General features: G+C 41.5%; 1 protein-coding gene and 1 long non-coding RNA gene across 13 annotated transcripts in view; one reads left to right on the top strand and one right to left on the bottom strand.

Moving 5' to 3' along the window:
- ctnnd2a (catenin (cadherin-associated protein), delta 2a) overlaps window positions 1-20,008 on the bottom strand; it is a 640,689-nt gene that overhangs the window by 281,273 nt on the left and 339,408 nt on the right. The gene's annotated exons all lie outside the window — the stretch shown is intronic.
- Window positions 2,358-19,123, top strand: LOC147838041 (uncharacterized). 4 transcript variants are annotated; one of them, XR_015524949.1, is made up of 6 exons: window positions 2,358-3,325; window positions 15,915-15,970; window positions 16,525-16,998; window positions 17,380-17,494; window positions 17,759-17,870; window positions 18,886-19,123. It is a non-coding gene; the product is annotated as an uncharacterized LOC147838041 (long non-coding RNA). The 4 variants fall into 4 exon arrangements; XR_015524948.1 differs by having other exon boundaries at window positions 16,525-16,584; XR_015524947.1 differs by lacking the exons at window positions 2,358-3,325; window positions 15,915-15,970 and having other exon boundaries at window positions 16,371-16,584.

Here is a 20,008-nt window from a genome sequence, read left to right on the forward strand (position 1 = left end):
CCTTACGCTTAGAAGATTATAACAGTCTGATTTCTAACTACAGCTGATCAAATTATTATTAAACTGGTAAGCATACCTGCCAAGATTCCTGTTTTTCCTGGGAGTATCCCGTATTTCAGACCAATCTTCCGAAACCATTAGTTTTTTTTATTTCTTTCGGAAAACTCCCTTAATTTCACCCCCCCCCCCCCCCCATTTTTGGTACAGTCCGTAAATTCCCCCTGGTTGCCAACTTCGGTACAGTACCTGATGGCAGCAGCTGCTCAAACCCCACTGCATTCTATCCTGGTTCTTAACAGTGCTATTCAGAGACCTCACCCTCAAACACCCCCTCCCCCCGGTCTCCCGAATTTTCAGAGACATGTTGGCAGGTATGCTGGTAAGTGATATTCTATGTCGATCTCTCTCTTTTGTATGTTGTAGTGAAGCAAAGTTTGCATGCGTTTAGCGTTTTTCCTTATCGCAAACACAACAGCAGTTGTTAGTGATTGTGTTGCTTTTTTCGGGGTTAATTATTGTGATCCCGATTGCAACAGAGAATTACTGTAGATTGTAACACTGTAAGAAGATATCTCTGTAGATCAGTGGTTCCCAACCTGGGGTCCGCGCCCCCCTAAGGGTTCATAAGGAGTGCTCCGCTATTATATAGGGCTTTACAATTAATCGAAAATCCGATTTCGATTTCAATCGATTATAAAAAAGCATTAATCTAGATAAACGATTATTGCATCATATATCGCCCCCTTTCCAGTTGTACTCGACCGCGTGCATATGTGTGTGTGCAGCACGCACAAGCAGTCAGAAGCATGCGGCCGGTCAGCATTCGCTCTCATTCGCACACTGAGACGAGCAGAGGAGCGCAGACATCTAAAGTCATCTTAACGTGAGTGCTTTAATGGTCAAATAGCTGTCAAAACGCGGTGTTTAGTGATTATTTATATTAACCCTCATTTGTGTAATAAACAAACGAGTTGAGGATCAAAAGACGTGAAAGAGAAACCATTAAAGAGACAGCGAGAAATATTCCTGCTGCCGCCTGTTTTTATGATTAATCAAACAAGGAGAAAATCCCTCACTAGTCTTGACTGAAGGACTGCTGTAGCTAAAGTGTTTTTCTTACAGTGAAGATGCTTAAAGCACAGTTTGTTTAATATTTTTATTCTACTGTATTTATTTCTCATTTCTTTGCAGGGTGGAAAATAACTGTATGTATACACTTGAAGTCAGAATTATTAGCCCTCTTGAATATTAGCAACCCTTTTCCTGCCCAATTTCTGTTTCATAGAAAGAAGTTTTTTTTTTAAACTTATTTCTGAACATAATAGTTTTGATATCTCATTTCTAATTACTCATTTCTTTTATCTTTGCTATGATGACAGTAAATAATATTTTACTAGATATTTTTTAAAATACAAGCATTCAGATTAAAGTGCAATTCAAAGGCTTGATTAGGGTAAATAGACAAGTCATTGTATAACAGTAGTTTCTTCTGCAGACAATCAAAAATATATATTGCTTAAGGGGGCTAATAATATTGACCAAATTGGTTTCAAAATATTTAAACCTGCTTTTATTCTAGCTAAAATAAAACAAATAAGCCTAGAAGAAAAAATGTTCATGGGGGAGGCCCCAAGGAAAAAGCTGCTGTAGATCGATGGCATATACAGCCATATCACACTGCTGATATACTGTGTGATATTGCTCATACATATATATATATATATATATATATATATATATATATATATATATATATATATATATATATATATATATATATATATATATATATATATATATATATATATATATATATATATATATGTACACACACACACACACACACACATACACATACACATACACTGTAAACGATTTCTGTTGTTTTCACGGTATTATACTGCATTTCTCAACAGTTGTTTACTGTATAAGCTGTGCACAGTGTGTTACTGTATATATTGCTGTTTTCACAACATGATAATGTATTCTCAACATTTACATACTGTGAACATGATTAACAGTATGCTACTGCAGATTTTACAATGAATTTGGGGAAAAAATCAGTTACTGTGCATCTAAATACAGTACTGCAAATGACCATGAAAAACTCTACACACACTTTATATTATTATTATTATGTTTATTTTATTTTTTGACAAAGTATTTTGAGAAGAAAAATAAACTAACCAGTTTCTTCAGACTGTTCAGTGCATAAAACTGTCCCCTGGTTTTCCATTTTTGGGTGTACTGCACCTTAATTTTATAAGGTTAACATGAAAATATTAAATCATTTTTAATCAACATAACTTTGTGCTAAACCAAAACGTAAACTGGAACAAAAGTAATTGATTCATGAAACCAAAGTCAGCTTAAATGTCAGAATGACCAGCCTGCTTTAGACGGATTCATGAGGATTGGGCACCCGTCACCATGGAGGTCACATCTCCGCATTTTCAAAACAATATTATAAAATATGCACCATCTCTATAAATAAACCACAGACTTGAGTTTAAAACAACTACATTCCCGCATGAAAAACGGTTAAAACTAAATTTCATAACACATTCATTATAAAGCCACCTAAGACCGGGGCAAGTCTCACATGTCTAGCCGATTATAACCTCGTTTCGCCGGATACATGAGTGATGATGGACACCCTGGAGGTCAGAATCTCCGCTATCGGCAAAGCACGCTTAAAATTTACACATGATATCTATAAATAAACCACAGATTTGAGTTTGTAAGAACTACATTCTCGCATGAAACACTATTAAAATTTCATTTCGTAACATATTAAACGCAATATTTATAATATTAGCTGGGCTTTCTCATCCGCCATTACCATTTGCTTGTTGATGTGAAATGAACTCTGGGAGAAAAAAAAAATTAATTCTCAAAACCCTTCAAACGAACTTTATTCTTATTGTCAAGGTCAGATATATGTATTAATTTCGCTGGTAAAGTGAATAAAAAACAATGTTACTATATTGTAATCAATATCACGTTTGCACTGGTTCGCTTCAGCACTCGACTCTGAATCGTATTGAACCGTTTGCTCGGGAATTATTTGATCACACGTGTTCACAAGCACACTCAGCAATATGCAATTAGTGTATAATTAGTGTATAAATGCGTGTGGCCAAGCAGTATAACGAAATTGTAATGAATCATATACAAAAAAGAATCGGTTTTAGGCGGATTCAAATCTTTACTGTTCACTAAGGAGCCGATTCATAGAACCGAACGGACACGACTCGACCTGCAGGCAACGGCTCTCCTAATTTGAAATTCACCTGTCGTCTTTCATCCAGCGAATTCATCCTCGGTAAGTGTTTTAAAGTCAAATTCTGTCCGTTGAAGGATTGTTTTGTATATATTTCTGTGTATTGTGTGTGTAATTTAAAAGAATTAACCAAGTGACATTAGTTGTAACGTTAGGTTCTTATGTTTTGTCACGCTGTCCGTTAACAAATGGTATTTTAAACAAGAAATAACAGACGCCAGGAGGGTCCGTGTATCATCCGTTCATTTGATTATTCCTTTTATTACGGAAAACGAAACATCAGAAAAACGATGAATATTTCGTTTTTCTGTTTATTCTGTAGGCAGAAAAAACGGAAACTTATCTGTTATTCTGCTTATTAACTTAAAACGAAATATTAAAACAAACACAAAACCAAAACGAAATAATGAGTCAAAAAATGGTCCGTGTACGGTCCGTGTACGTTTTGTTCATTTGTTTTCCATTTTCAAACGGAATAAAGGAAATGGAGAAAACGGCCGTTTTTCCGTTTTTCTTTTGCTCACGAGAAAACGAAAAAACGAGATTTTGGCTGGATTTTCGTTTTTTTGGTTATGGTAGGAAAACGGATAAACGACTTTAAAATTCATTTTACACATGTAGGCGGTGTTGAAACGCCCACTTTCCTCTAATTGGTTAACCAAATCTGCGCTCGTGACGTCAACCTCAAAATAAAAGCCTTACACGCAGGCTTTTAATTATTATTATTTAATTATATATATAAACAAAGTTTACATATTCTATCATTTGAACCACACACAGTTAGCAGGCTTACATTCATTGCGTATGTATAAATTAAATAAAAACGTAAATCAGCAGTATTTTTAGACATTTGTCATTAAAATAAGGTCATAGTTCACTGCCAAACTTCTTGCTGCTGTGCACCTGATGCAGAGCAAAGATAGCCATTTCCGAGCAGCACCTGGTTTGCATGATTGTTTCAGAGCAAGGGCTTTATAATAATAATAATAATAATAATAATAATAATAATAATAATAATAATAATTATTATTATTATTATTATTATTATTATTATTATTATCAGTTACTAGTGTTTTTATTGTTTGGTGTGTTTTTTTTTCTTTTTAATAGTTGTTACCAGAACCAGAATAAGAACACTTTGGGCCCTGCTATAAAAACGTTCGAGGTTACAGAAGTAACCCTTCGTTCCCCGAGGAGGGGAACGGAAGTGCCATGAATGGGAGGATTCGGATCAGAAGCCGCTTATCTGGAGAGTATTGAACGGGCCAATGAATGAAATTAATTGGCAGCGTAAGCTTGCGCAGGTGTGCGACATCTGCAATTATCTCAGCATATAAGCACACCTGAAGCCAGCAGACGCCATCCTTTTAAGCTGAAGAGACTTTCAAACAGCTAAGGGACAGTCATTATGGCGACGGAATATGGCACTTCCGTTCCCCTCCTCGGGGAACGAAGGGTTACTTCTGTAACCTCGAACGTTCCCCTTCGGTTGGGGAACTTCAGTGCCATGAATGGGAGAATATGGAAAGCGCCATAATGACTGCACCTTACCAACACCCCCGATGAGGAGATAGTCAAGCAAGCGTGACGCACCCACATCATGGGGGGCGCGGTCCTCCAACGTGTCCCTGGCCCTAATTTATCCTACTTCAACAGAAGTTTTACGGATTTAGATATATTTTTTGGGAAGTCGTGAGCATCTAGATAATTCTAGGAAATACGACAGTACGTTGGGAAGCGTGCAATCCCGATAGGGAGGACGCTGCGGAGGCCATTCGTTACCCAAGGGGGGGATAGATGGCAGAATTTACCTATGGACTAGCCCTAAAAAGGGGGAGTACGCATAGCAAAAGAGTGGTTAGCGAAGAGGGAAGACACGGGTCCACCCAGGGGGGGGACTTAACCGTGGCGGAATAAGCATATGGGATCGCCTAGTGGGGATCACGCATAGCAGGCACCTATACCCAAAACGCGGGCTGACCAGCGGGCAGACCTACAACGTAGTGGGCCAGCAAGTGACTCCTCCGCTGAGTCAGTGCTGGGGGCCACGGAGGAATCTGCAGGGCTCACCTGACGGGGAACTTTACTGACAGATAAAAAAGGCGCACGTACCTCCGTGTTAGGGAGAATGGCGCCGCAAGCGTGTTTCAACACCCTACCGAGTTGTCTCCTCAATCACCAAAGGGTTACCTAATACCCTTGAGGAAACCGGCTCCACTCGCAGATTGTAAAACCTTGCAAATGTGTTGGGTGTCGCCCAGCCCGCAGCTCTACAGATGTCTGTTAGAGAGGCGCCGCGTGCACGCGCCCAAGAGGATGCAACGCTCCGAGTGGAGTGTGCACGAACTCCCGGGGGACACGGCTGACCTCGACTCGAATAAGCGAGTGAAATGGCATCCACAATCCAGTGGGATAATCTTTGTTTTGATACGGCACTTCCCTGCTGCCGACCGCCATAACAGACAAAGAGCTGCTCAGATGATCTAAAATTCTGAGTACGGTCCACATAAATGCGCAGAGCGCGAACTGGACAAATTAAAGAAAGGGCTGGGTCTGCCTCCTCCGGGGGCAGCGCTTGCAGGTTCACTACCTGATCTCTAAAGGGGGTGGTAGGAACCTTGGGCACATAACCGGGACGGGGTCTCAGGATGACGTGAGAGTAATCCGGCCCGAATTCCAGGCACGAGTCACTGACCGAAAATGCCTCCAGGTCCCCGACCCTCTTGATGGAGGCCAACGCAACCAGCAGAGCTGTCTTCAGGGACAGAAATCTTAGAGATACTGATTCGAGTGGCTCAAAGGGATCGGATCGCAGACTCGTGAGAACGAGGGCGAGATCCCAAGAGGGCATGAGAGGGGGGCGAGATGGATTAATTCGCCTAGCACCCCTAAGGAACTGGATGACCAGGTTATGCTTTCCCACGGTGCCGCCAGCTACCGCGCTATGATAAGCGGAGATGGCGGCCACGTAAACCTTGAGAGTGGAGGGCGACAGCCTGCTGTCCAACTTCTCTTGAAGGAAAGAGAGCACAACACTAATCTGGCAATTTCGGGGGTCTTCTCTGCGAGAGACGCACCATTCAGTGAATAGACTCCACTTCAGGGCGTAGGCGCGCCTCGTGGAGGGGGCTCTAGCCTGAGTGATGGTATTAACCACCGCAGTCGGTAGGTTACCTAAGTCTTCCTCGCGTCTAGGGACCACACGTGGAGGTTCCAAAGATCGGGGCGAGGGTGCCAGATGGTGCCCTGTCCCTGAGAGAGTAGGTCCTCTCTCAAAGGGATCCGCCAGGGGAGGGCCGTCGCGAGGAGTGAGAGCTCTGATATCCAGGTCCGGTTGGGCCAAAGGGGCGCAACTAGCAGAACCTGTTCCTCGTCCTCCCTGACCTTGCACAGAAACTGCGCGAGCAGGCTCACTGGGGGAAACGCATACTTGCGCATGCCCCGAGGCCAGCTGTGGGCCAGTGCATCCGTGCCGAGAGAGCCCTCGGTCAGGGAAAAAAACAACTGGCAGTGAGCGTTCTCGGGGGAAGCAAACAGATCGATCTGGGCCTCCCCGAATCGCGCCCATATCAGCTGAACAGACTCGGGGTGGAGTCTCCATTCTCCAGGGCGTAACAGCTGTCGTGAGAGCGCATCGGCTGCACGATTGAGCGTGCCTGGGACGTGAATGGCGCGCAGCGATTTCAGCCGCGGGTGACTCCAGAGGAGCAGACGGCGGGCGAGCTGAGACATGCGGCGAGAGCGCATACCCCCCATGCGGTTGATATACGCCGCCGCCGCCATACTGTCCGTCCTGACCAGCACGTGTTGCCGCTCCAGCACCGGTAAAAAGCGGTGGAGAGCGAGGAACACTGCCAACAGCTCTAGGCGATTGATATGCCAATGCAGCTGGGCACCCTTCCAGAGGCCCGCAGCCGCATGCCCGCGACACACGGCCCCCCAACCCGTGTTGGAAGCGTCTGTTGAAACAACAACATGGCTGGACGCCTGTCCTAGAGGCACACCGGCCTGTAGGAACGAGGGGTCGTTCCAAGGGCTGAGGGCGCGGCGACACAGCGCAGTAACCGAGACCCGGTGTGTGCCCGCGTGCCATGCGCGTCTGGGGACCCGATCGTGAAGCCAGTGCTGAAGTGGTCTCATATGGAGCAACCCGAGCGGCGTGACGGCGGCTGCGGATGCCATATGCCCCAGGAGCCTCTGAAAGAACTTCAGTGGGACCACTAGTTTGCTGTCGAGCTCCCTCAGACAGTTCAGCAACAGGCGAGCGCGTTCCTCGGAGAGGTGCGCTACCATGGTGATCGAGTCCAGCTCCATCCCGAGAAAAGAAATCCTCTGCACGGGGGCGAGTTTGCTCTTTTCTCGGTTGACCTGAAGCCCCAGTAGGCGGAGATGCCGAAGCACCTTGTCCCTGTGCATAATCAATTGCTCCCGCGAGTGGGCTAAAATCAGCCAGTCGTCGAGATAATTGAGTATGCGAATGCCCGCGAGCCGAAGGGGCGCTAGGGCACCCTCCGCGAGTTTGGTGAAGACCCGCGGAGACAGAGAGAGCCCGAAGGGGAGGACCTTGTACTGCCACGCTCGACCCTCGAACGCAAACCGCAGAAATTGGCGGTGGCGTGGAAGAATGGAGACATGGAAATACGCGTCCTTCAGGTCTATGGCTGCAAACCAATCCCGAGGACGAACGCATTGGAGAATGCGCCTCTGCGTGAGCATTCTGAACGGCAGCTTGTGCAGACAGCGGTTCAAAACGCGCAGATCTAAGATTGGCCGTGACCCACCGCTCTTTTTGGGTACGATGAAGTATGGGCTGTAAAACCCACTCTCCATCTCGGCTGGAGGAACCGGCTCGATTGCACCCTTCGCCAGGAGGGCAGCAATCTCCTCTCGCAAGACAGGGGCGGACAGGGGGTTGACCCTGGAGAAATACACGCCCGTAAACTTGGGGGGCCGTTTCGCGAACTGAATCGCGTAACCGAGTCTGATTGTGCGTATGAGCCACCGCGAGGGGCTGGCCCGCGCTAACCAGGCAGGCAGAGCCCTCGCTAATGGAGTCATCGCTACAATCGCTGACGTACCAGCGGTGGGGCAGCGCGGAGTGGGTGTGCTGATCCGGGAAGCACGAGGGTCCCGCGGAAGAGCTGGAGGAGAGCGATTCGCTCTGGCTCCGCACCCTGACTCCGGAGAGGGGGCTGGAGGGCTGAGGAAAGGGAGACCGTCCCCCCAGCGCTCGTGAGCCACTGGCGAAGCACGTAGAGTCTGCGAGCCGGAAGGCAGCGCGTCCCGGACTGGCAGAACTCGTGCAGTCACATCCGGGGAAGGGAAAAAGTGCTCTTTTACTGATGTTTTGGTGGCACTGAAAAGTACCGTTGTTATCGGGGCCCCGCCCTCCAGCGGGGAAAGAGCAAGTTTCCTCTTCTCCGGATGGCCTGTCTCAGGGACGCTTCGCGGTCCGTTTACCGGACTTAACGGCGCCCTGGGCAGGAGGGGCTGCCTGCTTTCGAGGTGAACGCCGCGCCCGCTTGGCCGGAGGCGCAGGCGGGGGCGGGGCAGCACTCGTTGGCGGGCGCCCTCGGCGAGGAACAGTGGAGGTGGATGGCTCGGCGGGCGGAGCGGGCTTACGGCCACGCCGATAGATGACATTGCCCATCGCATCCGACTGCTCTTTCACCGCCTTGAATTCCTGGGTGAATTCACCGACGGTGTCGCCGAACAGGCCAGCCTGGGATATGGGCGAGTCAAGAAAGCGAACTTTGTCAACGTCGCGCATATCGGCCAGGTTTAGCCAGAGGTGGCGTTCCTGAACCACAAGTGTGGACATCGTCCTCCCCAGCGTACACGCGGCGGACTTAGTAGTCCGAAGAGCATAGTCGGTCGCGGTGCGCAGCTCATGTAATAAGCTTGGGTTGGACCCGCCCTCGTGCAGCTCGGCCAGCGCCTGCGCTTGGTAGCGCTGGTAGGTGGCCATCGCGTGCAAAGCAGAAGCAGCCTGGCCCGCAGCCTTATAAGCTCTGGCTCCGAGGGAGGCAGACAACCTACAGGCTTTGGACGGGAGGCGGGGCAAACCCCGCCACGTAGAGGCGCCGCGCGGACAAAGATTGACCGCGATAGCGCGCTCCACTGACGGGATCGCCTCATACCCCCTGGCAGCTCCGCCGTCAAGGGCGGTGAGGGCGGAGGCACTCGCAGCACGGGCAGAGAAAGGTGCCCTCCAGGACTGCGTGAGCCTACTGTGCACTTCCGGGAAGAAGGGGACGAGAGGCTTCGAAGGCTTCGCCTTCTGGTCCTCTACGTAGCACCCATCTAGTCGGTCCGGCCGCGGAGCTGGGGGATAAACCATCTCCAACCCCACGGCCGAAGCAGCCCGGGAAAGCACGGCTAACATGTCCGCTTCAGGATCCGATTTGACAGCGCTCACCTGCCCGGAGGGGGCGAGCGGGTCCGGATCTTCGTCGGACAGTGAAAGCCCACCCTCCGATGCCGCGGAGGACATCTGATCTCCGGTGTCAGCGAGTGTGAGAGCTACCATCTGGTTAGACGGATCACTCTCACCACCCGAAGCTTGGATGGAGCGCCGTGAGGAGCGAGAGGTCCGCGAGCCCGTGGGCGGCGGATTAGCTCCCGCTGAAACCCTCAGATCTGCCCGAGCGCCCGCTGCTTTTTTAGAACAGGAGGCAACTGGGGTGGCTCGCTCTCTTGCGAAAGTTAGCCGCGATCTTAGCTGTGCAACGGTCATGGCATCGCAATGACGACATGAACCGCCCGCGAGCACCGCATTAACATGCTGGACCCCCAAACATGCAATGCAGTGATCGTGTCCATCATCCGGAGACAGGAAACCCCCGCATCCAGAAACGCACAGTCGGAGCGCCATCCTGAAAAGGACGTGCTGCACGACTGTGTTGCTCTTTTAGGAAAGTTGCAACTATACGCACCGCTCTGGAGGACCGGACCCAAAGAACCGCAGGCAAGGGAGTAACCCAGCTCGACCGTCTGCCACCGCGAAGACCCACTCTGGACCGGGAGACACACTCGTTCGCTCTGAAGTGCTGATCAGCAAGAGGAACCCTCATCGACTCACTCAGAAAGGATCTGAAGCGAAAAGGATGGCGTCTGCTGGCTTCAGGTGTGCTTATATGCTGAGATAATTGCAGATGTCGCACACCTGCGCAAGCTTACGCTGCCAATTAATTTCATTCATTGGCCCGTTCAATACTCTCCAGATAAGCGGCTTCTGATCCGAATCCTCCCATTCATGGCACTGAAGTTCCCCAACCGAAGGGGAACAAAGGGTACCATTTGTTTTCATTTATTTCTTCCTATTTTAATTATATATTGTAATTATTTATTTGATAATTAATACTATTTTATTGCAACGCCAAAGTAGGCCTGTCTTATTATTTTTTTTATTATTAAATTTGCTGTTATTGTAGGCTAGATGGCAGGCTTTAAATATTTTAAATAACATTTACTCATAACCTTACTAATTCGAGAGCCGAACCTAAAAAAGTTTAAGTGCAATAAGCCTGTACAATAAAGGGAGCCGCAATGCATATTTCTAGCGCATTCTTTCACTCAACAATTATTGCTGGAATAATTAAATAAATTTCAAATTAACCAATTAAACACATTATAGTTGATAAAAAAATTGTGTCTAGTAGTTCCGACAAACAGATGAGCTAGTTACATGTGCATTGCGCTAATAATTTGACATTTGTTCTTCTTGAGAAAGTGCTACAGCGGGCCCTGCTATTTTACATATAAGGTTAGTGATAAGTATTTTAAATTAGTATTGCACATTATTCATTCATTTTCTTGTCGGCTTGGTCCCTTTATTAATCTGGGGTCGCCACAGCGGAATGAACCGCCAACTTATTTAGCAAGTTTTTATGCAGCGGATGCCCTTCCAGCCACAACCTATCTCTGGGAAACCTCCACACATACACACACACTTATACAGTATGGACAATTTAGCCTACCCAATTCACCTGTACCGCATGTCTTTGGACTGTGAGGAAAACCGGAGCACCAGGAGGAAACCCACGCGAACGCACTACACTACTGAATTAGACACACAATCTCAAAAAAAAACTTGATGCTTATTTACATTATCTAAAGTCATTTCTTACGAGGTAGGATCTGTTGTTGTATTATATATTTTCGTTTTAATATGCAAATAATTTTCTTTAATTTGTAATACGTCCCTCATTGCATAAAATAACCAGCCTTTGTATTCAATATGTTTGTAAATTGTCCATCCAGTTTGACGCAAGCTAAACAACATTTTGGCCTGTTTTGCTTATTAAATGAGTGATTTTCACGGAGAAACAAATCATCCATCCACACAGTTTTGTATAGGACCTGTGTGAACAAAAATGTACACTTCATCATAGCCTATAGGAAAATGTATCTGTTTAGAACCAATTTTGTGTTGTATAGTTAAAAATATAAAAAATACAATAAAAATAAAAAGAAGGAATAACATTTGAAGTGCAATGCTTCAAAGATCCAATACGCTGCATGCAGAGCCAAAACAAAAACTGGTTTGTTTGTTTAATAAAATAATAATATGAAATTAAAGTGAAATAGTTCCATAACCTGTATTATAACTGTAGTCACCCTAGATGACAAATCATCCGTTGCGCCGGTCAGTTTTACCTTTAATCAAGAATGTGCCAGAACCAAATGAGAATATTTACAGATTACCTCGGAATGAGACCTCGGTCTGTGAAGGATGCAGAACACAGAAACTCGCTGAGAATGGAGATGCATGTTAGATGTTTTATATCCCTTTAGATATTGTAAATAAACAACTAGTTTTTATAGAGATTGTGTCATGTCTTTTCTTTGACGCACGCGGTGAACAGCCTGTAGCCTAAATAATAGTTTAGATTTTATAACATATAATGTTCCATTACTTTAAATGTATAATGTTTTTTAATATTTATGGATTATATAAAATATATAGTTTATATAAATGCGCTCTGATCATTCAAGGATCATAATGCGTAGCATATTCTTCTTATTCTTCATTAGGCTTGATCCGTAAATTGTGTATTTTATAAACTGATCGTTTATAAGGACTAAGCTATTAATAACTGTAATTCCTCGAATGGAAAAGTCTTGATTAAAGAAAAAGAGAACTTAATTCGACATATGCATATAGTGCGCTTCGCGCGCTTTACCGAATTACCTTTTTTATTTTTTATGCATTATAAATGCATCTGGCAGCACCGAAAAGAGCAAATGCCAAGTTATTAGCGCAGCGCACAGACAGCTAGCTCGTCTAGTCTGAACCAGGGGTTTTCAAACTATTCATTGCACACCGATCCCATTGCATTTTATTTAGGATAAACCACTTATTTAAAATTAATTAATTAAAAGGTGCGTACTCTCCAATACACCACTGTAATGTCATAATATTTAATAATTATAATTAAGATAGACACCTGACCTCCATTTAATAAACAATTTATTTGCCATCCTCTGTTAATTTGAAGTTTAAAGTTTAAATCATTTATGTTAAACTTAAACTATTTAAAAACTTAAAAAGACTTAAATTTAGTCATTTAAGACATTTTAGGTCATGAGTTTACATACATTGACCGTTGCATTTAGTAGGCCTATTCTGGTCTAAATAAGCTTTTTGCATCTTAGGTGTTTACACACACAAATTAAGCAGTTTATACGTACATTTAATGTTACTTTGAAATTACTTTTGATGCAATAAATAATCCTAAATAGTTGAAAGTGTTAACATATTCTTGAAATGTAGTTATTTTATAACTATGAAATTTATTACTAAACAAAATGAATCATTATGAATTTGCCAAGAAATAATCCACTTTACCACCGTAAAGCAATGCCCCACACTCACTAGAACGGTAGAACCTGGACTGTATGATATGTTCTGTATGTAAAATAGAGAAAATAAGCAAGATGCGCAGTCTCATGCAGCCTTAGTGAAATATAGCGCGTCACAGCAATGAACTAAAAATAAAAACACCCTTGAAATGCTGGCGATCTTAATTTTTTCAGCCTACACTGACTGAGAATAATGTTGCACTATTTTATTAACAAATAATTAGAATGTTTTTTTTTCCTTCAACACATTCATCATTACTTTTGCCTGTGCAAGTTTTTTGCGCGCGCTTGAGCGCGAAGGCATCTATTTTCAGGTGCAAGATGCCACTTTGGGTGGCACCAGCACACTCTGCCACACCTGTGGCTATGTTCCTGCTACAATAATAATAACAACAACAACGACAAAATAATAACAAAAAATAATAATAATAAGACAGGCCTACTTTGACGTTGCAATAAAAAAGTATTAATTATCAAATAAATATTTACAATAGGCTAAAGGCATATATTTAATTAAAATAGGAGAAAATCCAATAGAAACAAATGGTACCATTTATTATAGCCCCATGCAGGGTCCATTGTGTTCTTACAACCATTAAATAACTAAGTAAATAATAATAATAACAATACTAATAATAATAGGCCTAATAATAATAATAATAATAATAATAATAATAATATTAAATAGGGATGTAACGGTATTGTAAATACCGTCATACCGCAATATTAATTTTTTTCGATATTACCGAAGTCGCATGACTCGGTAAAACTATAGGTCTTCTGAGAAAATTTGCTCAGGCGAATGAAGCGAACGGGGGGTAGCTGAAACTTCATTTCCCATCAGCCCCGGCGTGGCCATAATCCTTTGCGGTCTGTTGTCGCTACAGATCCAGTAATGCGGAAATGGAGTGTGCTGCTAGTAGCGGAGATGAAAAAAAGATGGAAATGATCGAACCTAAAGCGGGTGTTGTCGCCGCGCGCGTGCTGAATAGCGGTGCTGTCTCGCGCGTTCTGATCAGCTGTGTTGTCGCGCGTATTGTAAAGCGCCGAGGGGGGGTTGAGCGCGCATACTCAAGAGAGGTGTTATCGCGCGCCTACTGAAGGGCTGGACTGGACGGAGGTTGTGTCGCGTCGCGGGGGCACTTTTGATCGTTTTGGAAGGGCATTTTCTATCCAAGACTAAAAAGGGCATGTGCACTGCACAGGTTGAGCCCTATGTGTGCACGTGCCTGCAAGTTGGGGAATACGACTAATAACAGTCATGGGGACTGCAGAAACACAGCACACTGTTCAGATTGATGCAGACATTGACTTGTACCGCAAAGAGACCTCTATCTTACTCATGGTTTGTCTTCTCAAGTGGGGGAAAGACAATGCACAACGTTACCCACTGCTGTCAACATGGGCCAAGTCATATCTCTATGTCCCAGAATCCTCAGTCCCAAATGAGAGTGGTTTTTTCTGTTGCAGGGGACATTGTAAATACCCAGAGATACCAGCTTTTACCAGATTATAGTTATATGATAATTTTCCTTTAAACCCATCTCTATCTAAGTGAGTGATTAAATGTTAAATGTGATGAGTTTTTAACAATACTAAATTGAAACTTTATTTTTTTTTACATGGTTTAATAATTTTTTGTTATTAAAATTGAAGTTCCTGTTTCAAAGCTAACAGATAGATGGCTAATTTGTATGTCATTGACACTTTTGGCACTTTTTTGGAGTATTTTCAAAAGTTTTTTTTTTCCTGTAAATGATTCAATAAATACCGTACCGTGACATTCATACCGAGGTATTACCGTACCGTGAAATTCTGATACCGTTACATCCCTAATATTAAATTATTATTTTATACAGAGTAGGCTATTATTTAGGCCTACAATAGCTCTGAAACAATCATGTAAACCAGGTGCTGCTCGGAAATGGCTATCTTTGCTCTGCATCAGGTGCACAGCAGCAAGAAGCTTGGCAGTGAAATATGACCTTATTTTAATGACAAATGTCTAAGAATACTGCTGATTTACGTTTTTATTTAATTTATACATACGTAATGAATGTAAGCCTGCTAACTGTGTGTGGTTCAAATGATAGAATATGTAAACTTTGTTTATATATATAATTAAATAATAATAATTAAAAGCCTACGTGTAAGGCTTTTATTTTGAGGTTGACGTCACGAGCGCAGATTTGGTTAACCAATTAGAGGAAAGTGGGCGTTTCAGCACCGCCTACATGTGTAAAATGAATTTTAAAGTCGTTTATCCGTTTTCCTACCCTAAACCAAAAAAAAACGAAAATCCAGCCAAAATCTCGTTTTTTCGTTTTCTCGTGAGCAAAAGAAAAACGGAAAAACGGCCGTTTTCTCCATTTCCTTTATTCCGTTTGAAAATGGAAAACAAATGAACAAAACGTACACGGACCGTACACGGACCATATTTTGACTCATTATTTCGTTTTGGTTTTGTGTTTGTTTTAATATTTCGTTTTAAGTTAATAAGCAGAATAACAGATGAGTTTCCGTTTTTTCTGCCTACAGAATAAACAGAAAAACGAAATATTCATCGTTTTTCTGATGTTTCGTTTTCCGTAATAAAAGGAATAATCAAATGAACGGATGATACACGGACCCAGGAGGTCATTGTAGTGTTTGCGAGATATTAGATACAGTGAGTTTATCTTGAGTGAGTTTTTGACCATACGCCAAGTTATCTGAAAAACCATAACTTTAACTTATTGTAACTGCATTAATGAATTCTCTATTTCAGCACAACACTGAGATGAAGGCGAAGTCACCATGAAAAGTTAAACGTTTACCGTTAAGGTAAGCTCTGGTCTTCACATAGTCATTATGACTAAGCTATCATTATGGTAAAATTTTTCAACTGTAAGTTAGTTATTTAAACTAAACTCATAATGAAATGAGTCTTAACTGTTTTATTAAATGGAGCTGAAAATTAAATGCAGTTGAATTATTTTAAGCTAAAGTTAATATTAACAAAATACATATTAATTGTCTAATTCTCAATAATGTTAATGAGCTTGATGTATAGTGTGTCATTAATTGTACATTTAATTTTTGGTGTTCAGGTGTACCTGAGGTGAGTGTACGTTCTGAGTACACAGATATAAGCCAAAGTCATTATCACTATATATATATATATATATATATATATATATATATATATATATATATATATATATATATATATATATACACACACATCCATCCTATTCTAAGAGAAATTGATGGGGTCAGGGAATGATTTGTGTACAAATGTATTTTAACCCCATACAGATTGGTATGGTTGTACCATAGATTTAGATTAATTAATGTTAAGTCTTATTTTACTCTTATTATATTTATCTGTTTTTCAGCTACAGTAATTGATGTTGAAAAACTGATGCTACCAATCACTCCTCACTTGATTATTCAAGGTAATGTTGATGTCTTCCTCATTTTGATTAGATTTTTAAATGTCAAGTTGTTCACAGATTTGTTGTGAGGAGTTTCATGTAAAACCTCTTTTTCTTCTTCCAGCAGTTCCTAAGATAAAAAATCTGGTGTTAAAACAGCCACGGCTATGCTATTTGCCTACCAAGTGCTGAGTAAATATTAGACAAACATTTTTTTCTATAACTGTTGTCTTTGTGTTTATTAGCAATTTTACTGGGCATATGTGTTTTTTTTTAAACAGCATGGAAACTGTAAGTTTAGTTCAATATGTTATTTTATGCTATTCATTTTTGTCTTAACATGGATTGCATGTTGAAGCTATTGTTTCATAGTGGGAAAATGTAAAAGAGAATCACTGAATACAATGGCATAATGATTCTGCTTGTTCACAGAAGGTACTTGATTTAGTTTTCCTCAAGCGACACATCAGTTTTTATGACTATTGCTTGACACTTGAATTGAAGTGACAGTTTACCCAAAAATGAAAATAATAGCATCTTTGGCATCCTCCACTTGTTTCAAAATAGTTATATATTTATTTTGTTCCGTTGAACACAAACTCATATTTTTTAAAGAAATTTGGTTTAAATATGGATGTCAATAGTTACTGGTTACTAACATTCTTCAAAATATCTGCTTTAGTGTTTAACAGAAATTCAAACTAGTTTAAAACACGTGGAGTAAATAGTGGCAAAATAGTAAACTATTCCTTTAAATATTTTATTCTGAGACTTTTATTTATATGTGTCTTGTCTTTCGTCATATTGTCCTTCTAGCCCAGATTGTGATGGACCTGGAATGCGACACCAGTTACTCTTAAGACAAGAACCGAATAAAGCACAGATGTGGAGGGATTTGCAGCCAAACTAACTGGAGGGAAGGAACCTTTAGGTAAAAACACCTGCTTTATTTAGATCTGAAGTATTTTATTTGACATAGAGATTTATTGTTTTAATTCTAATTTAAAGCAAACAAGGTTGAGCACCCCTGGTCTAAAAGCTCAAAAATGCTGTTTCCGTGATAAGGTTAAATGTAGTTCAGAAATAGATTCATTAGGATCAATGCTTAAATTAAACATTTTCTTCTCTCTGTAGACCAAACATGTTTACCATCCCTCACATTTTAATAAATTGTTTCTGTTTTTGTTTCTTACAGTGTGGGTGAACATACTACCTGGATGTCCAACAAAGGCTGCACCAGAGCTCATTTGATAGCACATATTCTGTCCTGTCTACATCTCTGATGACCTGGAAGTGCTTCGACATCAGTGAGTAATACATCTTTATATTGTCATGCATACAGGATTTCTGTAAGCTTAGCTTTAATGTTAGTTTGTAATCAGCATTGACTGTTTTAAAAAATTAAGTATTTAAATTATTCTAAACGTTTTACTGATGCTGTGCACAGTAACGTTATGATGATTTAGTTTGAGGAAATGTCACTGGAGAGGTGTTCGTATAAAAAATAAATAAATAAATAAATAGTATGAAATGACTCGATAAAATGTTTATTTGTCTCGCTGACATGCCATCACTGCTGCATATTGAAATACAGTAATATGAATTGACAGCAGAATATTACCACAAACATTTCATGAAGTAGGCTAGACTGCTCTTTAGTTCTCTACTCAACTTTAACACATTTCCTCGTGTCGCTGAGCCTCTCTGCAGATTTTGCCAAAAATGAATGCTTAGTGATTACTTTGTTTTATGCAGACCATATATCAGTAACTTAACATTAGCATTATTTTTTTTTAAATCACCCACAGCTTTCATGTTCTCTAACGCAATCTTGTCTGTAAGTTAGAAGTGGATTCATACGTGTTAAAAGCCTAAAAGTATTTCATTAACATTAGTCACGTTAAATTAGATCATTTTATTTATTTAATTTTAAATATGTAGCCTTTTAAAGTCAGAATGAACTGTGTTCACCCCTCTTAAATCCGTGGAAGCACTAGTAGTGTGATCATGGAATCAGATATTCGAGCTATACAGAGTCGGACATTAAGTTAAGATGAGACTTTATTTTTTACACACCTGTGTGGACACCTGACTAGCGATCTTCAAGAACAATGCCCACTGATCTTTTCCCCATTAACGTTAGTGTAATTGTGAATTGACAACAAACTGTATTTCACCAACAAAAACAATTAAAAAACTGTTTTATATAACTGATATATATATATAAACAGCAGTGCAGTGTTTCGTTTCTGAATGAATTAAATGGTTTGAGGGATGATTAGTTTTTACTTCAGTGATTGATTTTGCTTGTCATTTTTGCAGGATCATCATCATGTTGCTGCCCTTTTTCACTGTCCCTTTCCACATCATTTGGCCTTCATCATTTCCTGTCTTGTAGCAGTATTCTCACCTTTTTTAAAATTGTAATAATTTTTGATGCATTAATTGTTGACTGGTTTTAATGATCAATTGTTTATTAGTGTTCTGTTGCTCTGTTATATTGAATTATTGCTACTGTTTTAGCATGGTTTACACAATAAACCTTTATTGTGAAGTTAAAGTTTCAGTTTCTTTATTTTTCTTGTACGTCTTGAACAGTTAAAATAACACTTGTGCAATTTTTGAAATTTTTTTACCCGTTATAAAGTAGCACTATTAAATAAAATAAAATAACATTTGATAACTGTAAAATACTATACAGTAATAATGAAAGTAACATTAAAATACCGTAGTTCTTCATGGTAAAAATGTACAATAAAATACTGTTTTCAGTTTTGCAGTATGTGCACCACTACTGTAATTAGTGTTACAGTAAAAATGAACAACAGTAAAATGATGTATTACATTTTACAGTAAATGTAATACTAATGTAATTAGTATTACAGTAATGTTACTGTTTTATGAAATACAGCAGCTACTGGATAATTGTTGCCAGTAACTTACTGTTAATTTAACAAGAAATCGTTTACAGTGTACATTTTGTATATACATACACACACACACACACACACACACACACACACACACACACACACACACACACACACTCACACACTCACACACTCACACACTCAACAACTGGACTGATTTAAGTCATACAGCGATGAGCTCCATATAAGCACCCGGTGAACACAGAAGTGCTTCAGTGTCTAAAGAGCACATTCTGTTCTTCACTTCAAACTGCACAACTGCCGAGAGTCACTGAAATGCTCTCTCTTATTCTTCCACTTCAACTTTAAGTGTTGCTTTAGACTCTCGAAGCGAGGTTTCTGCAACCACTGAGGTAAAATCCAGGATTCGTCCTCATTCTGAAGCTACCCAGCAGCTCTCGTCATGAGATCATGGCCTATTCTCCTGTTCACATGCAGATTCAGAAACCATGGTCTTTGGTGATTAAATTAATGCAAATCAGTGCCACTGGCACATTGAGATAATAATAATAATA

Source organism: Danio rerio, chromosome 24, assembly GCF_052040795.2.
Source record: "Danio rerio strain M-AB ecotype USA chromosome 24, GRCz13ab, whole genome shotgun sequence".
In the NCBI taxonomy this organism is placed as follows: Eukaryota; Metazoa; Chordata; class Actinopteri; order Cypriniformes; family Danionidae; genus Danio; species Danio rerio.